The following is a 19673-nucleotide window of genomic DNA, read 5'->3' on the forward strand; positions in this document are numbered from 1 at the left end:
TTACACGCACCCACGCATATATATATATATATATATATATATATATATATATATATATATATATATATATATATATATATATATATATATATATATGAAATAGAATGGAGGTGGAAGGACCTGAATACTTAACGTTTCGCCCGATTTATGCGGGCTTTTTCAAGAGGGATGGTTTATATCAATTAATGCATGTATACCCCCTTTAACACACTGTCAGTGACAATCCCTCTTGAAAAATCCCGGAAAAATCGGCGAAACGTTGAGTATTCAGGTCCTTCCACCTTCATTCTATTTCATATCATCGGATGTAATCCAGCTCAACAATCATATATATATATATATATATATATATATATATATATATATATATATATATATATATATATATATTAGAGAGAGAGAGAGAGAGAGAATCGGGCATCGGAAAATCGGAAGTTTTAGTGGTATCGGAAAAAATATATCTCTATTTTCCGCTGCCCAAGACGATTCTTATAATTATCTTTTTTTATTTTAATTTGTTCAAAAATAAACACTCGCCCACCGCTTTTACTGGGTTTGAGCTGCTTGTTTATTTAAACAAAAAACAGACAGTGAGCCTCGATTTATAGGCCTTTAAGTCGCAAATGAGATTCAGTTACAACAGTTTTTCATCCAAAGAGGTGGACTTTAATATATAGTCATCAACATGCAGTAACGTTTCGTAGTATCACGTTTCATAAGTGCGGCTTGACTAGAACTTTTTCCTACCCGGGGATTTTACCTGCAAAACTTTATATTCCAGATTTCATGAGGTTGGCTGTCTTTCAATTTATTATTTTAAGTAAGTTGACATTCACCTGTTTCTTAGCGAAAAATCCATTGTTTAATTTTATATCAATTAATGAATGTATTGTCTCTTTAACTCACTAGAAGAAATAGCTCTAACCAATCCAGAAAAGGAAATAAAATGCGTATGAGCATGATTACAGCACTCAACATTTAAAAGAAAAGTTGCAGTTATCTATTATTTTATTCTTTTCTTGCGCCAGTTTTATTTCAAAATTTCCGGCTTTTGTAATCATGCCCATATGCATTTTTTTTATTACTTTAAGGAATAAGTTGTAAGATTGTAAACATCGTTAGATTTGGAATATAAACTTTCATTATCTATTTATTTTATGCTCTGTAATTATATTGAGCTTCATTAATTATGGACAGGTATGGATAAATGGTGAAATATAATTATAAAAACACATTTCTAAATAAATTGTATATATATATATATATATGTGTGTGTGTGTGTGTATACATATATATATATGTGTGTGTGTGTGTGTGTTTGTGTGTGTGTGTGGTATTTCCTACTGAAATTCAATGAATATGCTTTTGATATACTACCATTGATTAACGTGAGCATTAGATACACGCATGTATTAGCATATACCAACCTTCTTATTCACCATTTTCTCTCGTCTTCTCTCTATAAATCTCACTTGTTTATTTTTTTTCTGCGAGAATCATTCTAAAAGTAATGCCTCCTATTTTTATTCAGCCAGAATTGATTAGAGAAGATTTCAAATCGCATTGTTATGATGAGTGAACTTATGCATTCATCACGTTACGTTTTTTATCTCTCTGTTGCAGATATTAATAATTGTTGACTCTTTCATGGACATGCGTAAAAACAAAGAGGCATCATTGTATTCCTAGCAACTATTCTTTGATACTAGTAGTAACTATGTAGCCAACAAATCTGATGAGATAAAAGTTCGATACATTGACTAGTTTAACCCTCGTTTTATTAGCTTTTAAACTTTTTAAATCAAAATAGTAGGCTTCAACTTGCAACAACTATCGTGAAAGCAGAATCCGGATCACATGTGCAGTCATTGTTAATTGCTGCCAACTGTTCATTGAGAATGGTGTTTATAATGTAGAAATATAAATCCTGGAACACAAAAGTTACTCCCTTTCTCAGTGCAAATTCTAGCTTCGTAGCGTTTCAACTTTATAAGTAAAAAAAAATAGGAAGCAATACTTTTGAAATGACCCTCGTAAACATTTGCCCAAGTATTTAAAAAATTATATATACTTTACGAGTTCTTTTTATTCTTAGAAGTTCGTCTTATAATAACTTAATTATGAATATATTACAATGCTACGAAAGGTTTCTGAAATTATTGAGAATTTCGAATTCACGTTAGGACACCATGAGCCACGTCTTAATAACCTTACATCCTGAGACTCATTAGATAACTACTTTTAGAGGGCACTTGAATAGAGAAACGAAATCGCAACCGAAAGCTGCACAGCCCAGCATGATTAAAATTAATTTAATGAGAACCTTATAACATTAAATCTAAAATCGATAAAATCAATTTAAAACTATAGACTCCGTGAACAAAGAGACGACACTGTAAACAACAATAGTTAATGAGGCACACAAGAAAATAAATAAATCAAATAGTACACTGTAAACGATGCAAAGGGTGGCATTTTTAAACATGCGGACAAATGGTGCAAACACAAACTAGACACTTTTTATAGAAAAGGATACCTCTAAATCCATGTGGGACGTGAGTGTGGAAAAAGATAAACATATCCAAGCAAGAAGACAAGATTTCATAATAAATAATAATAAAGAAAAAAAATGGAAAAATTATAGAGTATGCCTTCGCAACAGAAAAAGGTAAGGAGAAAATTAATCCAATACACTGAGCTTGCCAGAGAACGTAAAAGTGAAAAGAGGCTTGCATTTTTTTCTGTTGTTCTTGACCTTTGGGCCGAGATCAAAGCGTAGTATCTGTTGCGGCAGATACTACAAGCAAATACAATATGTGGGGGCAACCCCACATATAAGACCTTGGTCAATGTAGGGGCAACTCCTCATACCAATTGTCACTATCCAGCTCCCCTACTCCCCGGGGAGTTGTCCCCATTTACCCTTCACTCCTCACATTAAAAATCGGTCTTGTGCCTAATTTACTCGCTGGGGTAGCAAATAAATACCTTGGCCTTCGGGCCGGGATCAAAGTGTAGTATTTGTTCTGCAGATGCTGCACTTAAGATAATTTGCACCAGTCAATGGATGGGAAAATCATCAGTACAGGGACAATTATTATTTTTGGTAACCAGAGTGCCCCCTTTTTTGCCTACTTTTAGGTGAACTTTTTTTTACCCCATATTAAAAATGGCCGTGTGCCTAATTTGCTTTGGTGGGGAAGCAAGTAAATACAGTAAAAGTATATGGAACATGTAAGCAATATATCATCAATCATTGTAGGAACAGTACTAACGTTGCATAAACCATGATAATCTGTCTTAAAGAAATTATAATTAACTGAAATACTTAAACTGTACAATGGTTGACAATGATGGGAACATCTGAAACGTTCGTGGAAGTCATTTAATGTGGAAGCTTACTTAAAAAAATTGTAAACACTAACAAATAAAAACTGCAACGGAGCTAAAATTTTAAAAAAAGATGCAAGGAACACTGAATGAAGCCAAGAAAACTGAAATTGACAGAAATCGAATAAACTGCCGCCTCTACAAATTAATCCCGGCTGAAATAACATAAAAGAGCCAGAAAAGAAAAAGAAGCAGAATAATAAACAGATCGACACTGAATTAGTGCAAATAGTATTTGAAACTTGCAAAAGGTTATTGCTACCTTAATCTCAGTTTAAATACATGGTAGTTGCCAGGAAATAGTAATGGTTAGAAATTGGTTTGATAAGGGAAAATTTTATGCAATAGAAATCGAAAGATATTGAGATTTCTGAAAATCTTGGTAAACTTGTTACTCCGACTCAGGGAGCACCACTAGTTATTATTAATGAAAATTCTTAGATGGTTATCTGTGTGAGAACTCCTAGTAAGTAACATTAATAATAGAACACATTCTAAAAGCCAAGCGTGCTGATTTGCTGATAGCCGGACTTCCTCATAGATTCATTAGATTATAACGCACCATGCATGTCGGCAAGCAAGATATTAATGAAGCCATCATTGTTGTTTTTATAATAAAGCATTGTGGTGATCGCTATTTCAATAATCATCATTTTTTTTATCTGGTGCGTCCGATTTACTGTGCGACTTTTTTTTACACAGGTATCACCACTTATCAAGGCGAAAAGGTCACTCGAGGACAAGGCTGAACGTGTGTACAGTAGAAATGTAACAGTATAGTAATCGTTAGTAATGGAACTTTCGAAAATGTGTTAATTTATATGGAATGGCTCATCAAAAACTTGTTTACGTTAAACTAGAAGACAACCATATTGTAGTCAGCTGGAAAGCAGGAAAACGGAAGAAAATTCCATAACTGTTATACATATATAAGAGAATTGAAATGAACTTTTATTTCCAGGCGTGAATGGAATTTAAGACAAAATGAAAACCAGTTATGGCAGCTCGAATACAAGAAAACGATAACGACCTGTTCCAAAAAATGTATTTGCTGAGATAATGAAAGCAAAGAAAACCAAATCCTTCTTGGGACTATAGGACGCAAATGTTATTTTAATCTATATAATATTCTACTATACTCTTCTTTACTGAAGCCGTATGTTACGTTTTGTTAAAAGAACAAATACCATTTTAGAGGAATAAACTGCTTAAAATATTTGGTTTAAAAAGATTAATCAAGCAAACTTGGACAAGAATACGAGAATATTATATAATAATATGTATCATCAGTGTTTTAATGTTTTGGGAAACGAACTCACATGAAGTTTGATGTGCAACAGATTTAAGTCAGTACAATATTACATAAAATAGGGGCATTCGAAAGAATCAGGGAACATTTCCGTTTTGCCAAGAGCTGCTGGAGTAAATAAGCATATACAAACATGCAAGTGTTATTTCAATCCATACCTTATTATTTCTTAGTAAAACTGTAAGGTGCGCTTTGAAAAAAAGGTCAAATACCACCATTTTAGATGGGAAAACTCCTTTAAAAAGGTTCAATTCGCGATATTTTGCTGTTACAAATCAAATCAGCCAATATTGGACAATAATATGAGAGTAATGTCCCTTTTCTGCAACCTAGTATTCATATATAATACATAATCATTATGCAACTGAGAAGGAAACTGCATAAGTAATTTATATGTGCAATGATTTTTATTAAAAACATAATCAGTGTAACGATACGCAAAATACGAACATTCGAATAAAACAGGAAAAAAATACATTTTTGCAAAATGGCGATGGACGAAAGGAGTAAATTAAAGTGTTGCCAATGTGATTTTTCATATGGATTAAACTATTTAACATCATATTATTTTCTGTGTATTTATTGGTATTTATTAATTAATCTACTTTGAGCCAGTTCTAGAGTTAAAATGAAATGCACACCATTCCCATATAAATGTAAATAAACTCATATTTGCTGCGTGCTATTTTTTTCTGCCTCCCTTACAAATGTGTTTTTTTACGCTATGCAGGAAACAATGTGAGATTCATTAAAACAAATTCATTGATATTTCTCCTTCTGTGGAATTTCTACGGGTCTTGTTAAATGCTTATATACTCTAGACAAGTTGCTAAACCAAAAATTGTGCGTCCAGTCAACCTTAAAATTTCAAGCACATGAAAGTTATATGACTTATAGTTGACAAATGTTTTACAATAACTATAATTAGTACTTTTCTTACAATTATCTTTTAGTAGTAGTAGTCGTAGTAGTCGTAATATTCTAAAAAGAATAGATGAAAATAAAAAAGGTATGGAAAATATTTTGGGCCAAATTTCAAAATTTCTTAATTATGAACTTGGCTCTGATTTTCTATTCTAACTTCCGTTCTATTCCTCCTTCAATTTCCCCTTCAGATTATCTGAAAGAAGTAAAACAAATGACAGACAACCCCACTTGGCAACGGTTTCAATGCCAAAGGTAAAACCATGGTGATTTAATAGCAATGTTAATGTGCACTTGTTTGGATATTTACTGTGTCATATTTGAGTATCTTTTATGTTCATTCATAGTGTGTATCTTTGATCTGCACAGCTATAACTAATAATATATATATACATATATATACGTATATATGCATACATACATATATATATATATATATATATATATAAGCGGTCGAGTTTCGATCCTAGTTTGAGGAAGTTGCTTGTCAAGTCGCACCAATGAGCTGTGATACAGGGAAACAATACTTACACCCAGAGGTGAGGGCTACCGACATTGCCCAGTCATAAAATACGCTTTAATATAATATAGTAAGCTGTCCAGATTTCGTATATATTATTATGTCATCGTTATTTCAAAAGTAAATATATATATATATATATATATATAATTTAAAGGAGATTAGAATAATAGTCTAAAGAGCTAAGTGTATTTTAATGTAATAGTGAAATTACTAGTTTAATTAAAATACAGGAAATGCTTGTTGTAATTTAGATATATAATAAGCTCGATAGTTAAATGTCCTAGAGCTAATTCAATATTAAGTAATGTGATCTATAATTTAAAAGTTTAAAAATTTTTTTAAATTTAAAAATCAAAATTTAATTAAATTAAAAATCAGTTTCATAAGAAGGAACAACAACAAAGTCAATTATCTGTACGATCGTTTCGGAAATCCGTGCTTTTTATTTGTGGTATACATGAAGTCACGTAGAACAATTATACATAGTTTTTTTGGTAAGCACGGTCTCCTCATCAGCAAACCTAGGAGGATTTCTATTGAATTGAAAAGACACCAAAAATAAACCTAGCATTAACAGTAAGGCAGATGAATCTTTTGGTTTTTCTTTTTTTGAAATCAGGAACTGTATTTAAAGTAGTCATTTAGATGTTTGCTATAGCTTTTTATTTTATTGAATGATGAATTTTAAAAAGGGCGACGCTCGTGCAGTAAATTGTTTCCGTTAGCGTATTTTGATTTAGAGACGCTACAGTTAATATCTATAGAGAGAGAGTATTTTTTTTTGCAAGTTTTTAAGGGGAGATAATTGTCATGGCTTTATTTATTATTTGATTTACGAGTCTAAGGGCGGTAATTGGTTTAACTTAATTTATTAGAAAAAAAAAAAAAAGTTTCTGATTTCAAAAAAAGAAAAACCAAAAGATTCATCTGCCTTACTGTTAATGCTAGGTTTATTTTTGGTGTCTTTTCAATTCAATAGAAATCCTCCTAAATTTGCTGATGAGGAGACCGTGCTTACCAAAAAAACTATGTATAATTGTTCTACGTGACTTCATGTATACCACAAATAAAAAGCACGGATTTCCGAAACGATCGTACAGATAATTGACTTTGTTGTTGTTCCTTCTTATTAAATTGATTTTTAATTTAATTAAATTTTGATTTTTAAATTTAAAAATTTTTTAAAACTTTTAAATTATAGATCACATTACTTAATATATATATATATATATATATATATATATATATATATATATATATATATATATTAGCGCAATCAGGTAGAATCGAAAGCTGAACTAGAGCATTCAAAGCCGGCAACATTACTACTGCAGCAACGAGAGACAGATATGAATATAGCCTTAAAAAAATCTAAGCAGAATGTACAAAAAGGATACTGATTTTTTCAATTATTACCCATTTTTGACTCATTTATCACCCAGTACTATCTATTTTAACTGGATAAAAACCTATAAAATTATGCTCTATAAGAAATCTAACCATTTGAGGCACTCGCGTTGCTCTGCGACATTTAGTTCCTGGAGAGATAGAGTTTGAAAATATGGAGACAGACACACAGACAAACATATAGCATTGTATATATTATTATTATTATTATTATTATTATTATTATTATTTGTATTATTATTATCTGTATTATTATTAATATTATTATTGTTTATTATTATTTTTATTATTATGTTTATTAATATTATTATTATTATTTTTTATTATTATTTTTTTTATAATAATAATAATAATATATGCTATTGTATATATTAATATTATTACTATTTTTATTATTATTTTTATTATTATTATTATTATTATTATTATTTTTTATAATAATAATACTGATAATAATAATAATAATAATAATAATAATAATAATAATAATATATGCTATTGTATATATCCACAGAACATTTAATGTAGTTATTTGTAGTGTTCCTTCGACATTGCTCAATCCGTAAGTAGAAATAGACAGTAAGTGTTGCGAACATACATAGCAATGAATCTACACGGATGTTTCCGCATTTTTTCCTCAATTGCTATGAATATTCAAAACATACTATGATCATACATATATCTATCCATTTATCTATAAATTTATAAGAGAATTTGTGTGTGCGCATGCGTGTGTAAGTTGCTTTCTTATGCCCTCCGAAACACCTGGACCGATTTTCATGAAATTTCACACAAATTGACTTTATGTATCTGGCAGTGTTCTTAGATACATAAGTTTGTATTAGGATGTTTTCCATAAGTATCGAAAAATGAGTATTGAATTAATCTGGTGAAAGAGGTAATAGGCAATTTTAACCACAGATAACACTTTATGCACCACAACAAGCCAAGTGCATGTGAGAAGATTAGTTACCGCACAAATTCTAATCCACAGTCGCTTCTCTCATATAACAAGGGCGCGTTCGAAATGAATGTAACATGTTTAGAGCACTGTTGAAGCATGCTACTTGATGTTTTACATTTTAAACTTTAAGCTAAGTCATATTATATAATAAAAGTTATAAAATCAATAATAGGTTGTCTAGAGGGCAATCTATTGGGCAGTAAGTCACATCGGGGAGATATGTCGAGCTTTCTATGAGTGCACCGCCAAAGGTCGACGATTGAAAAATAGACGATTTCACGGATTTCCATGCCAATTAAAACATTGGAGTGCGAAATATTCGTTGACGTCAATCAGTCCAGTGCAACGCAAGGTCTTCCTTCTAGTTTACGATTTAATTAGAAATTTCCTTGTTTATAAGACTTGTTTTATGTTTTTAATTTGGATGAGTATTTAATCTTAATGGATACGATTGTCTTATCGCGGATTAGAAAGTCTTTCACAACTGCTATCTGACGCAATCGTTGTTTAAATTAAAATGTCTAGAAATTAAGTGTATCGTTTATTCATGAGCAGAAATAAACATGTTATAAGTAGGACCGTGACAACAGCGTATTCTTTTCATTGTTTTGGCTCTTGAGTATATATCCGTGAATATCCTATGTGTTTTTTATATAGACTGGTGGGATTCTTGGTTGATTAAGTGTGTCTACCTGTGTCGGATATATACCCGAGAGTGAAAAAAAACGAAAAGAATATTCTACCGTCACAGACCTGGTTATACGAGGTGTAAAGCAGGAAATTTACAGAAATGGAATTCTATCATTTTCTTTGAATTCTTCGATTGATTTACAAGAAGGGTTTAATTTTTGAAAAGGTCTTGAAGTTTCTATACCCGATCAATACTATAAGCTTGCATAAAACACAAACATAACCTACGTAGATAGGTTAAACTAAACGTTATTAATTATTTTCTCGTATAGTATTCGAGATGATAAACGCTAAGAACTATGTCTATTATAAATCTGCCAATACATGTCTATTTAAAAGCGATCTATGAAGTAGTTATTAATTCAATCATCCTGAACTATAAGGTAAATTTCGATAAGTCGGCATTATTAAGGCATTAGAAATTTGGTTTACAAAGTATAAATAACGAAAAGTAATAAATGCAATGAAAGGATTCGCTTATTGACGTGAGTTAAAAAACATTATATAAGTATGAAGAGAACGGTGAGCAAGAAAGAGTTGCACAAAATTGTAGTTGAAGAAGAAAAGCTACTGAAATCGTAATCAGATTGTTACGATGTATCTGAGCAGCGAATTGATGAATTAATGATAATAGTATTCGATGATTGTTCGTCTGCAAGAATTTAAAAAGCATAAAGACATTAACAGCGTAAAATATTGATTGAACTTGTCTAGGACATTTATCTGTACGTAAGATACGATTGTAGAAGCTTTCTTAGAAAAATTAGCCATGCAAAAGCGTGCCTAAGATGATTTATCTTGAACCAATTCAAATAAGTAATAAGAAAGAAGTTATATATTGTGAATATAAGGCAAACAGTATACATGTCTACAACAGCAAGAAAAGAAATCATGTATTTATGTTGATATTACTGTTAAGCATTTTTGTTCTCAATCTGTGTAGGATAAATCCTTGTCGAATGAGGCATCTTTATTTAAATGTTGTCCCTATAAATATGTCTCTTCAAGACAATTTTATGTTCCCATATATAATACGAATTGACTTAATACAGAGTATTACTTTTCCAAATACAAAGTTCTCCATTTCAAAAACAATCCTTTGCCATTAAATTTGCTCAAGAAATATGAAAACATAAAATTAGAACCGAAAAGTAGACACAAAAATAATTACATTTCCATTCTAAACAGTGTGAAACAAAACACGCTCTTCTTCGAAAATCGTCTAACGCTTTATTACACTAGTTCTGTAAATGTGATTTTTAATTAGCTGGATTCTGCTTTTTCATTGACTAGCATTTCAGCCCGGCGTTGCCCGGGTGTTTGGATGTGTATATTGAGCAAACTAAAAAAAAAAAAAAAAGATGGTAGTAGGAAGGCAGGCTTGAACCCGTACCGAGAAGAAGGAAAAGAACGGAAAAAACCTGACGTCTTTGCTGTTAAGACACCGCCAAACAAGAGGGGACTAATGTTTAAATGAGGGCTAGGCAATCCAAGGAGAGGATGACTTTCGAAAATATCGGGAAAATTGACCCCCCCCCTGTAGAAAAGTGCCTAGTTGAGGCTGAAGATATTAATGTCTAAGCCAATTTTTCGATATTTGTCATCTGAAAGGTCGAACTTTAAAACGATACTGATCTTGGTCAAATCCGTCGCCTCTGTCGAAAGTTTTAGGCAGACATTCAAACATACATACATACATTTATATATTGGTAACTAAAAATTTTAGACCCAAATCGATTAAAACGCTTGCCCTATATCTGAATACCCTTTATGTAAAATTTCAAATGTTTAGACCAGAAATTGTCTGAGTAATTTGGAAGAGACCGCAGAGGTCAATTTTTTAAATAAATTACACTCCTATTTTGACCTCTTAACATTTATTGTTTTTGGGCTTAAATCAAGTTATTAAGTTAAATGCATGTCCAAGGAACCGATATCTAAAATTTCCATTATTTATACCCAAAATTGTCGGAGGAGTTTGGTAGAGTTCTCAAAAGACAAATAGTTGAACTTTGACCCCTTAACATCCAAATTTCTGGCAGAAAACCGATCACAAAGATTTTCCCAAATCTTAGAACCCTGTCTTTCTTATTTCGAGTCTGTAAACTTTAAATTGACAGAGTTATTGCGTAGGGAAATGAACACAGACACACAGAAAGACACACAGACACACAGAAAGACACAAAGACATGTTCACTTTTATAGATATACTAGCATGGATGCACGGCCTTGCCCGGGTGTTTGGAAGTGTATGTTGAGCAAAAAAAAAAAAAAAACAAACAAAAAAAAGGTCAATTTAAAAAAAAAAATTACCCCTATTCTGACCAGTGAAAATTTATTATTTTGGGCTCTAATCAAGATATTTAATTTGGTCCATGTCCAAGGAATCTATATATAAAATTTCAAGAGTTTAGACCTAAAATTGTCGAAGGAGTTTGGTAGAGTTCTCAACGGTCAAATCGTTGAACTTTGACCCCTTAACAACCAAATTTATGGCCGACAACCGATCACAAAGACTTTCCTAAATCTCAGTTCCCTGTATATCAAATTTCGAATCTGTAGACTAAAAATTGACAGGGAAATATACACAGACGCACAGACAGACAAACACACACACACACACGTTCACTTTTATAGATAGATAGCTTAGTTGGAAAACAGCTTATTCTTTTCATTGTTTTGACTTATGAGTATATATCCGTTAATACATTGCATGTTTTTATATAGACTGATGTCATTCTCGGAGAATTGACTTTGTCTCACTGTGTCGGATGTATACGTGAGGAATAAAGAATGAAAATAATATTCTGTTGTCACAGCCATAGAAATCGAAAAAATCCTCTCTTAAAATAAAATAGTTTTCATTCTCTTACTGATAAAAAGAAGAATATTTCCCTATAAAAATCCTCCTTTCAATTTCTAAAAAGAAGAAAGCTCAAATATCAGATGACGTGATATTGTTCAAAAACACAGACGGTATTTGATGAACGACATTATCATTATTATTTTATTTCTTATTTTTTACGAATTAGCTCGTCGAGTGAATTATTCCTGTTAACATATAATATTCAATAGAAGATTGATTCTCTAATAATACATACGCAATTTGCCTAAATTAAAATCTCTATTTTAAGCGTATTGCACGATCGGACAACGCCGGGTGGCATCAAGTTTACGTCTCCTCCATTTTCTTCTTTCTACTCATTTTACTCATCATCTCTTTTTTTATTCTACTTATCATTGTTTTTATTTCGAGCTTTCTTCTTTTCCTTTCTCGTTTTTCTTCGTCTTTTACGACGATTTATTCTCCAATTCGGTATATTTATTTTCCCTGCCATCTTATTCGCATATATTATTCTTCTTTTAACAAATTCTCTTATTTTCATTCTTGTTTTATTTCTGTTTATTTATTTTTTTTATTTTTGCGGGGGGGGGTTATCGTACTTATTTTTCATTTATTTTTTTTATTTTTTCTTTATCCTACTCTTTTTTCTTCGTGTTCCTTTCCTTTTTCTCCTACTAAAGTTGAACCGAACTTACGGCCCGAATTTCGGATAAGAAATCAGTAGGTTAATTTATATGTAGCTTTCCTTTTAGCCTTACCAACAAAGCTGACGTCAGCCGTCCTATTTACTAATTAAAAATTCTTGAGGCAGACTATCTCTATCATTGAATATAGCCTTGTTTCGTATATTATATTGATAAAAGCGACTCCACACATCCACACATACGCGCGTACACACACACACACACACACACAAATATATATATATATATATATATATATATATATATATATATATATATATATATATATATATATATATATATATATATACCCACATATATATGCATGTGTGTGTGGTAGTTTTATTTACTTTTCCAGGAATGCGCGCATCATCTTAAATGTGTTGAGTTAACTAAAAGATAAACTCATTATTCCTTAAGCTTTATTTGTTTGCTTTTTGGCAATACGAGAATATTAAGTATCGTTACTTCATTATAATTATTATGATCATGATCATGATCATCATCGTTATTATCATCGTCATCACGCCGTCATCACAAGAATAATGTATTCGGTGTAAACTGTTGTTTTATTCGAATCGTAGTCCTAATAAATGCTCACATCGCGTATATGAATTTACTATATATAAATGATAAGCACGGCAATACGGAAGAAGTGAGTATGTATTTTTGATGGAATCTATTTTAAAAATATACCAAACATCAAATAATTTTCCAATCAATACGAATTTTTGGCTAATTATTAAGTGAAGAATGCAGTTTATACTGGTGTACTTTATTTCATAATCGATATTCATATATATAGATATTCATATATATAGATATTCATATATATATATATATATATATATATATATAGGTGTGTATATGTATGTATATATAGGTATATGTATATATATATAATATATATATACATATATATATATATATATATATATATATATATATATATATTGTGGATTCTCTCATCAAAGGCGATGAATGAGGTTTCAGTATGCAATCTTCAGCAGCTCCCAAGCTCTGTGCCACCACATACGTAATTGCAATCTTGTAGACGTCCGGCACACCCCTCCGCAGATGGTGAGCTTTCATATTCTCGTCGGTCAAAGATGCCTTCTCGAGTGAACAGATAACCCTGCTTTTCTGTGTGCTCTGAAACCACAATGGCATTCATATTCATTTTAGGTGGATGTTTCTTGTGTTTTGCCTTCATATTTGCACGAAGAGCGTCCCTATGATAAAGGCGGGTATGTTCAAATTCTTTGGTCCCCAGGAAACACATCTCCCTCCATTTTCTGCGATCCTCTGCTGCACTCTCCCAAGAACTCAGAGAAATTCCACGACATTTCAGGTTGTCTTTTAGTTTATCTTTGTAACGAAACATTTATATATATATATATATATATATATATATATATATACTTGTTTATTGTTATATAAACATGCTCACATCCCGCCGCTACAAATAGCCACTTGTTTCAATCAAACAACCGATATCATCAGGCAGCGACTTGACAATTCAAAAGTTCAATGAATAATCTTATAATCTAAGGTTATTCATTGAACTTTTGAATAGTCAAGTCGCTGCCTGATGATATCTGTTGTTTGATTAAAACAAGTGGTTATTTGTAGCAGCGGGATGTGAGCATATTTATATAACAATAAACAAGTATTATCAGCTCTTTTTATTGAGCACTATCTAACAACCTCGTTTAATTCATTAGTCCATTAATTTTGAATATAAAAAACGAGTATATATATATATATATATATTGAATTTCTTTTAGTGACCCTAATAGTTTTAATATACTATTATATAGGAAATGCGTTTTAGAAGAAGAACAGTTTTTTTTTAAATCGATAAATAATTGCGAGTTTTTCTAAAAATACTGTATTCGATGTTTCGACAATTTGTTGTTACTTCATCTTCAGAAAACTGTACGGACTAAAAATTGTTGTTCTGTACTTTTCAATCACTTGTTACCTCCCACAATCCTAAAATTACGTTCAAGTCTGCCGCTACGCGATATCACAATTTAAAGGGCCAAAAAATTATAATGAAAGTCTTTTTCATAAAGTATGCGATGAAAATTGGAGAAAAACAATTTTATATTGTTTATTGAAAAAATACAATTTCATATGGAACAAGTATACAGTTCACTGGTTACAAATGGGGAAAATGCTTGTAATAATGAAATAAATTATTATCAAACAATATATCAAACAAAAATATCAGAACAAAAGCAGGTTAAATTTATTTTTATTTTCAGGTATTTACTTTAGAAAATTCAAAGCTTGATAGAAATTAGTGTTAAGGAAAATCTGAATAGAAAACATACTATTGAAGGTATGTTACCATAAATGACGTTTGCAATTATAATTTAATTCAATTATTAAAATAAAGGTATTTGTCTGTTTGGTTACATTAGAAAAATATTAAAGGGTAGGAGTGATCACAAATGAAGATGGGGTTTATGTCTTCCGTCTTTGTCACGAAGATCACAAACATCCCCAGGTTTGAACCTAAGATCAGGGTTTACCATCTGTTCTTATGCTACACTTAATATATCGTTTCCTCTTTTACCCATACAATTAGAGTAGTCTCTCGAAAGTGAGGCATTTTTATGTTTGTCTCTTATCCAAATTGGCTCATTTTGGGGATCCTGATTTTCTCCACATTCAAAACCAATCTTGTGTCTAAATGGGCAATCCTGGGTGAATAGGAGCATGCTGTGACTCGTGCTTGACGTATTTTAAAGTGATGGGGACTCTCATCTACAACACTCTATCGTCTAGAAACAATTAATCTTGGCGTTTGCTTTGTAAACACCCTCTTGATTGTTTGATAGGAGGAGAATCGTTGATTGCCTATTGCCTATTATTCGCTACACTTCTGCAGATTAAAAAAAACGAGTTCCTTATTTCAGAAGCGTATATATAATAACATATATAATATATATATATATATAATATATATATATATATAATATATATATATATTATATATATAAACTTCTGAAAATACATATGGCAATTAAACTACAGAGGATTTTCTGCCTTCCGTCTTCTGTGAGGAGTCCTCAGGCTAGTGCATGCGGTAGATGCCAGAGTGAGTTTTATATGGTCATGTGGTTAGGGTTAGATTACGTATTTACTCATTTCATTCAAGTGTGTTCACACAGCAACTTTCACAGCCAATCAGGACGCGTTTAATACACCGACACCCATGCCTACACGTACACACATATATATTGGTTTAACCCTTATCCCTGAGTGGCTTCCGGGCCTTGATAAGTGGTGATCACTGTGTAAAAATAGGTAGATATGCATAAATACACACACACGCACACATACGCACCCCCCACACACCTATATATATATACATATATATATGTATATATATGTATGTATACACACACACACACACACACACACACACACACATATATATATATATATATATATATATATATATATATATGAAGGACAGACTGACATAAGGTTGTAGGGGTAAACACAACGATGCCAATAAGAGTATGAAAATTATTACATTAATTGGAATATAGAGAGAGATATTATTATTCGTAAACACACTAATATATATATATACACATGAACATACACACATATATATGCGTGTGTACGTGTGTGTTTGTGTGTGTGCATGCATGCTATAATCACCATGCATTCTCTCCTGCAGACAAAGTAGGAGTAGTAGGAGTATAATGATGTATTTCCTCATATATATAAACCCTCCTTCTTCCCACGTTCAAAGAAGCAACAATCCAAATCGCCTTCAATTGATATCATTGAATACATGAGTTGCATTTCTCCGTATTATTTTCCAAAGATTCTGCTCAAAATAGAAAAAAAAAATAATTTTCAATTCTTTCTTTATTCTTGAGTTTTTCATTTTTTGTCTCAGTAATTTGTTATTTCTTCCCGACCGAATATTTACCAAGGTCAACTTCTTGCATTTTCTATCTTCGTTTCGTTTGTTTCTTTTCCTTCATTCATTTTAACTTTTATTTATTCCTTCTATAATTCTGAAGCATTATTTTTTTTTAATATTGAGCTCTCCTGCCGCTTATGATCATTATTTGGTTTCTATTTTGTTTCCTTTATGCTATTTGTTGGTGGATTGTTATTTACCCTTGGTATTTTTACATGTGTTTGTGTTATTACTAGTTGATACATGTCATAAAAACTGCTATGTTTTCACTAACTGATATATGTAAACACTTATATACAGGAAAGTGATGATGGCTAAGTTGTTTGCTTCACGCACTGATAACTTCATTGTGGCAGGTTCGAATCCAGTTCGTTCCACAGAAACAATTCCACTTAAGGATAGTTACAATCCTCACGACCTACATCCCTTAACAACACAAAAGAAAAAGAAAAAACTACAAAACAATAATCGTCTGAATAATTCTGAATGAATAAATTCATAATCCTCAGCAAAAATAACAAAAACCGACAACAGCAAAAGCATCATATATATGACATTTGAAATATCAGAAATGTTATTTTTTGTTTGATGCGATAAAAAGCTCAAAAAGAACCAAAGTTCTCTCCTAGTTATGTATCTCATCGTTTTTTTTTTTCTGAATATTTTCTCGGCAGACACTCCTTAGTTGTTCTGTGTCGGTTGATCATTTTCACATATAAAAGGAACGTTTTTTTTTTTTACTGTTAGTTTCTCACGGTTATGTAATATTACACAACTGCTTGTCCGTTTTAATATTTATTAAAATCAGGCAACAGTTATGGCACTTTACTTTAAATTACTGCTTTATGCTAACCATTTTTTTTACATGGTGGGCATGTAGTATTGTAGCGATTAATACCTATTATTCTCTTACTGTTCATCGAACAGATACCATAATTCTTAGTTGCCCGCTGTATTATTACAATAGTCCTTATAAACTTTCAACAAGACCGACGAATAAGTTTCCAAAAAAAGTATTGTTGAATAATATAGCACTGTAGTTATACTTATATCACTCCGTATTAATCAGTAATTGAACGGATGACATGGTTATTTGTTGGCATTATTTTATCATAAGAAATTCCATACAAAATTTAAGCAGATAAGCTCAATAATGTAATCGTAAGATGGATTGACAGATCGTGAGAATTATTATATCAATAGGTACAGCTTAAAAACCAAGCATCCTCTTAAACTGCAGGGAGAATATACAGGTTACTTACTGTAAGAACACGGATTAGTCATAAGGTGGGATGGAACACACTTTAGAGTTTGTTTGGACTATTGATGCATTTAAATGTTTGCATTTAATAGAAAAATGTGTGTAAGCGTTTTTACTAGACTATTTCTGTATTCAATAGGAACGCAGCCTAATCATGATCAGGCAAGGCAACCATTAATACAACATTTTATTCTTTATGAAAGCATGTTTATACTGGTATTTTTAGAGTGGATTGTCGTAAGGACATGAGAGTGAAAATGATAGATTATATTTCACTTTTAATACTTGTTAAAAAAAAAGAGAGAATTCCATGGATGATCGCTGGAATTTGACTAATTAGACTTGGTTTTGTTCCCGTAGTGACGGTCTACATCGATACCTTATATGAGCTACCAGTTACTATAAAGAGTTGACTTTCATGAATAAATTAATGCAAAGACCACTGTTTCTAATTACTTTAAACTTCACTTATATTATGGCGTGTTCATTATAATGTGCTGTATTATTTATTTATTACGTTATTTTAATTCTGTTTATGTTTTGTTATTGTGTTGGATAATCCAGATCCCCAGGAAGTGACGTCAGAAGAAGGTCGAGCACAATCCTGGATGCAGAGGTCCGGGAGATAAACTCAAATAGGGGCACACTGTGGGACGTAGAATCCCCACAACTGGGTCAGCGAGATTGACCCGCATTTTCAGGACAATACATAGTTTGGATGTTGATGACATCTGGGCCAATAATGGAGATGCCAGACAACAATGATAAAAGGAGAGCGACCAAGAGGGCAGAGCGACTACAACAGGAGATCGAAGCAACACATTTTTACCCACCCACCCCGCATCCGCAATGCAAGCTGACACTAATGTCAAAACTGCTATTTAAAACCGAACATGATTTTTAATTATATACCATATTTTTATAACCAGTTATCTGTTTTATTATCACCAAACGGGTGTATATCTCGAGAAATTTCAAAAGGTTGAAATTAAAAAGTCTTGAAAATACATTTGCTGCAACGAATATATAACAATTAGTTATCAGGTTTATAATGAAATTGACGAGTTTCACAATTGAATAGGAAATAGCATAATAAAAATATTGAACACGATTAATTGGAGAAAAACAAATGGCTATTTACATGCGGGGACACTTTATAATAAACATTTGTTCAAATTCAATTAAAATGACCATGTTTTAGTTTGCAGGGAAGTAGTACCGCGATAATCTTCAGCACATGCGTTTAGTTCTTTGAGAATAAACTATTTCTATTGTGTTTCCCCCTTACATATGGGTGAAGAAATGGGCATATAATCTTCAGCTGTAGTAGTATGAGGACGATTTCCTATTGTGTGTCTACTAATAAGGGAGGAAGAATTGGAGCTCAGGCGAGTCTTTTTTTTTAATCCTCTAAAGACGATGAAGACAACATTTTATTTCTAAAGTAATATATCAGAAGAAATTATCCCTCATTAGATTTTGAAGTCAATTTTCTAAAGACAAGAAAGATTGCTTGGAAACCAGATGTGCTAGCAGTGCTATAATTTAACACGTATCTCACTCGCATGAAAGACTATTTCCTGATCGGTAAAATAAGCCACCTATTTTCAAGCCAGCTTTAAGGTTTAGATATATGTTTGCCATTTTAGATCTGAAGCAAAATTCAGCCGTAAGAGCTGATCATATCTACATTTTATTGATTTATGTATTTTTCTGTTTTATCTT

Source organism: Euprymna scolopes, chromosome 28 (genome assembly GCF_053919585.1).
Source record: "Euprymna scolopes isolate OS-2025 chromosome 28, ASM5391958v1, whole genome shotgun sequence".
Classification (NCBI taxonomy): Eukaryota; Metazoa; Mollusca; class Cephalopoda; order Sepiida; family Sepiolidae; genus Euprymna; species Euprymna scolopes.